This window comes from Portunus trituberculatus, chromosome 12, assembly GCF_017591435.1.
Source record: "Portunus trituberculatus isolate SZX2019 chromosome 12, ASM1759143v1, whole genome shotgun sequence".
Lineage (NCBI taxonomy): Eukaryota > Metazoa > Arthropoda > Malacostraca > Decapoda > Portunidae > Portunus > Portunus trituberculatus.
In genome coordinates, this window is record NC_059266.1 from 12,907,302 (window position 1) to 12,912,719 (window position 5,418).

Sequence of the window (5,418 nt, forward strand, 5' to 3'; positions counted from 1 at the left end):
TGAACGTGTGGGTACTTGGACAATTTAGTCATGAACATGTCTTGCAGCACATGAGGGAGCCAGTCCCTCTTGGGCTGATGCAGCGAGTGAATATCAACACTGACACGGTGAGGGTTCCAGGTGGGTTGCAGCAGTGACATAACAGCAATCCTCGGCTACACCCACACTTGTCAGTATACTCCCAAGATCTTCCTGAGGTATGGTGTTGTAGGAGTGCGAGGATCATGATACAGGGGGGGTCAGTGATCCCTTCAGAGAGTCAGAGCCCATGCATAGCATCTGACTAATTGTGCGACAAGTCATTTCCTGTACCCTACACATAATACTCGGCAGGTGCAGTTCAGCTCTGAGGACTTCAATCCGTGCAGTCCTAGGGCATCCCAAGATTATCCGCATGGCTTCATTCTGTACAAGCTCCAGGGGACGGAGTTAAGTGGCACTAAACTGTATTCAAACGGGCGGCATAATCATTAAGGGACTGTATGACAGATATATAGAACATTCTTAGGACTGGAATGCCAGCCCCCAGGCCCCTGTTGGCTAGCAGCCGAAGTGGTGCTAGCCATGGCAGACAGAGGTCTCAAACATAGTGGACGGCTTGAAGAGACTTCCTGAAGCTCATCTGAACACCCAGGTACTTGTGTATATGAACTCTAGGGATGGGAACGTTGTTTACAGTGGGCAGCCGAGAGACCTTCCCTTTAGCTTGAAATTTTGTCTTACATTTATTAATCACTAATCCCATTTGGACACACAACGCTGCCAGTTGTGACAAAGCTAACTGGAGAATCCTGGGTGTGGGGCATTGGAGTAGTATGTCATCAGCATAGATGAGGACCTGGGTGCCCTGCAGAAAGGAACAGCGCACAATTTTGTCCATTAAAATATTGAAAAGCATTGGACTAAGGACTCCACCCTGTGGTGTTCCAAGCTCAAAAACTTCCTCAGAGGAGACTGCACCTTGAAACCAAACCTGTGCTGTTCTATTGTACAAATAGTCCCTGATCCATCCTAATAATCTACCTTTTACACCTTTGAGAATGAGTTCCTCCATAAAAACATCTTTGTTGGCCTTGTCAAAGGCACCCTTGAGATCAACAAAAGTTCTGCAGGTAGCATCCTTATTTATAAGACACTCAACAAAACAATGACTTGTAGAGTGACCTTTCAGGAAGCCATGTACATTGCCAGAGAGTACATGGCCCACCTTGTATATAAGCCTGTTCAATATTACCCGTTCCACCATCTTACACAGACAGCTGGTGAGAAAAATAGGGCGAAAGGTACCATCACCTTTGGGTATTGGGATGATGATGGCTGTTTTCCAAGAGTGGGGAAGCTTGCCTGCAGTGAAAGACATGTTAAATAAATCCAAGATAGGGTTGTCTAGCTTTACCTCCAGGAGAGCATTGAGGATATCATAGGTGATGCCATCCTTGCCAGGAGCTGTTGACTTGCCCAACTTGACTGCCGAGAGGAGTTCGTCATGCGTGATAGGCACACAGGTGTCATCCAGCAGAGGAACACTGTTGCAAAGCAACTCCATCCTTCGTGGTCTTTGCTGATCAAGCGCCTCCTGGTGTTCCACAGGAAGGCCAGAGAAGGATGAGGCTTCCTTCCACTGCAAGACAAGTTCTCGTGCCCTGCCTGCAAAATCAGGGTCACACACCTGCCGTCTGGACTTGCCTTGGACGTTGTTGACATGGTGCCACACCTCCCGGTGGGACTGGGTCATGCGCACCTTGTCCAGAAAGGAGGCCTAGTACTTCTTCCTTTCCTACTGCCGCAGATCCGTGAGGTGTCGAGCCACGGTAACCATGGCATCCCGTGACTCCGTGTCTGCTGGGTTGAGCTGCCAACATCTCTGGTAGGCAGCAAGCATCTGTTGGCAGTTCAGAATGACAGGGTCAGTAGCGTAAGTCCAGCGGCGTGGAGCATGAGCCCTTGCTGGAACCCTTGGAGTCGCGACGAATCCCTCGATAGTGTGCAGGAGTCCGTCGTACAGTGCCTCTGCATCAGCAAAGGAGCTCCTCATGGCAGTGAACCATGCCACCACATGGATGACGAGGTCCGTCATCCTGGATGGTGGCACTGTCAAGCACTTCCTGGGCACTGCCGGGGCGGACTGCACTGGGAGGGTTGTCTCCAGGGCGAAGTGGTCGCTCAGCAATGACCTGACAAGATAAGTTTGGGCAGTATATGTTGGCATATTGATGAGGGCTACATAATCAAGTCTGCCTCCTTGAACATGTGTGGGTGTGTGGTCCCCAGTAAGTAAAGCTGTATCTGTGGTGTCAAGGAAAGCCTTCCAGCGCACATCATTAGCATTGGTGGTGAGGTGGCTTCCTAATTCCTTATGCCTCACATTAAGGTCAACCATGATAACACTGCTCTTCAAGAACATATTCAGGAAAATTTGCAATATTTAAGGCACCAGCAAGAATGTACATGTTTACAAAGTAAATAATTTCACCCACTGTGCAAGCAAACAGTAATAAATTCAATACTCTCAGTGACCCCCATTTCTATGAAGTTAATTAGAATCCCATGTTTAATGTAAGTGGCTATCCCCTGACTACTGCTAATTGACATTCAGTTTCTTGGCTTTTTTTTTTTTTTTTTTTTTAAGAAACACGGACACACCCAATGCAGTTACTCAGGACACGCAGAAATGCAAGCAGAATTTTTTTTTTCTCTGACGCCTTTTCCTGCTTAAATCTGCATTACTTTCATATAAGGACAATTATTTTTACTCGAATTCTCAACTACTATATACCATTATTTTCGTTTTGTTTAGATAAAGATACATATCGACTACATTTTTTATACAAGCAGTAACAGTTTCTGTATTGATATGTATTTATAGTTTTCCAAGAAAGAACGCAGAGCATTTATGGTAATTAAATATTTTTTTCAGGGAAATTCGCTCTGAGGCGCTTAGATACGTGATGCCATCTGGCGACCAGTGTTGCCACTCGAGATTTTCGGAAATCACTAGATACACACTTGATTTCTCACAAGAATGAAAACAAATTCACAAGCTTCAAGTATTTGATGCTAATTTGCCTAATTAATATACAAAATCAGTGTTTTACTCACCGATGATGATACTATTGACGGAAAAATTGCATGGAGAGGTCATCATCATCATCGCTGTCAGTATTCCTTGAATGTAGAGTTGCTAGATTCATCTTTTCTCTCATCTCCTTCCGCCGACTCACGTATCGCTGGTGGCATTTCCCGCTTTTTACGTCATTAATTAATGATTTTGACGGCTCCCAGTTATAGCACGGGACGTCTTGCCTTGAAATGGATTGTTTTGCTAGGATGCGATAAGCAGTTGTAGCAACATGCAGTCTGTTAGTCTGGTTTGTTTTAATCATATTGAGCTGGGAAAATATTCTTTCTACTGAGGCTGATGAATGGCGCAATACGAGAAGATTGCACATGAATTTTGATAAGAGGCCAAATTAACACATATATATCATTACCATCTTTCACTTTTTTTTTATTTCACTCCAAAATATTTTTGTTTGCTTACTCATTTTTTCTAAGGCTGATCTTGTGTATAGCAAGTCCCTCCGCTGATCTTGTAGTTGATTTACAGTAGATCTTCCTCTTTCACCAGCATTGGAAAGTGCACTGCCAGCTTTGATAGATTACTTCTAATATGATATTAAGATGTAATTATTACTAATTGTAGTAGTGGTAGATGTAAAAGTATGTTACTGTCTTGACTGTCTGATTTGTACTGTGGAAATTAGCAAAATTCACAAGATTTCCGAATTTCTCAAAAAAATTCACAAGTTCACAAGGTTTTACCAAAATTCACAAGATCTTGTGAAAATTCACAAGGAGTGGCAACACTGCTTCACAAGACGTCGCCTATAGCGCGCTGGCTTCACTTTTGTGACGTCATGCCGGCGTCTTGTAATATAACCTCCTTGATATATAGTCAAAGAAAGTAGAAATGAGTTAAAAAGAAATGTATTTATAAAAGAATTTGAAGATGGCAATTCCAAGTAGATTGCTCTTAAATCATATATGAAAAACATAGACGTTTACCTAATGCAAATTAATTAATTGACAAAGACAAACATAACAGATAAAATACAAAATTGGGACAAAGTTAAATGGAAATATGAAATGCAGACCAACACAACGTCACTATACACATCTACAACATACACAAGAGAGAATTGTAGAAAGAAAGTTGGTTAGATAACACCTTCGGCTGCAAATTGATTATGAGAGGCAAAACAAACACACTTTTCAGGGGAAAAAGTGAACAGCCTCCGTGTTGCAGGTGTCAAACAAAAACACTTAATTGAACATTTCCTATTAGAATGTGAAGGATACAGTGAGATAAGACAAAGCCAAACATTCTTACAAAATACAGAAAACCAAACTAGAGAAAGTTAATATAATTGCAAATATATTGGTGTTCAGAACATTATCAGCGGATGAAATTGAAAAAGAAAAGAATAAATGATCAAAAATTTGAAAAAAAGACAAAAGAAAGTAAATCAAGAATAGAGGAACACAAATAAGAACAAGGGAAATAAAAAGTGGGAGCCGATACAAAAGTTTTCAATGCCAAGCCAAGAACTAGACTGGCCTACGGACGTAAAATATGTTATTGTTTGATCATTCACAATATATATAGTTTCTATCATTAGATGCTGGTTACGTGGATATAAATTCTTCAAGAATGAATAGATAATTATTTTATGGGATGGAGATAGTATAAGCACCATAACAAAAGAAAAAAAATAATGATAACGTTCAGATACTTTTAGAGATATTTAGTATATAGTATATACGTATACTACTATCTAGTAAGACATGCTATCATAAAACTTTATTCCTTCATCTTGTTACGATGCTAGGCATGACAATGTCAGTACACATTCATATAACAACAGGCAACGAAAGATGTCATTGAACCTTACTGGAAAACTTGCGAAAAAATATGAAAATGGACGAAAGGAAAGTTGAAGCATGGTTTGTTGATGTGGCAGCAGGAGAGGAAAGGGCGCGATAAGGAAAGGAAGGTGTTTGGCAAATTGTTGTGGTTTGTCGCCAGCTGTCAGGGAGTGTGAAGGTGTTGGATGGTTCTACGTGAGGCTCTGTTCCTGTGGGAGTAACACATGATGGTGTATTACCAGCTGTTGTAGTCTTGCAGACTCAGGGAAGGTGATCACTGAGGTGAGCTGACACCTGTTCGTGTGTGTGTGTATTTACCTAGTTGTATAGTACAGGGATCGAGCGGGGCTCATTGTGACCTGTCACCATATCAATGTTTATCCAACTCTTCCGTAAATTTGTGCACACTCTCTGCTGCTACAATCTCTTCACTCAATCCGTTCCAATTATCCACCGTCTCGTGTGGAAAACTAAAATTTTTAATGTTTCTCA

At 41.8% G+C, this 5,418-nt stretch overlaps 1 protein-coding gene across 1 annotated transcript in view; it reads left to right on the forward strand.

Moving 5' to 3' along the window:
• The first annotated feature begins 4,885 nt into the window (after nt 1-4,885).
• LOC123502594 (molybdate-anion transporter-like) overlaps nt 4,886-5,418 on the forward strand; it is a 17,136-nt gene continuing 16,603 nt past the window's right edge. Inside the window, exon 1 of the mRNA XM_045251754.1 lies at nt 4,886-5,208. The gene's annotated coding sequence lies outside the window, so the exon portion shown is untranslated. The remainder of the gene's footprint in view (nt 5,209-5,418) is intronic.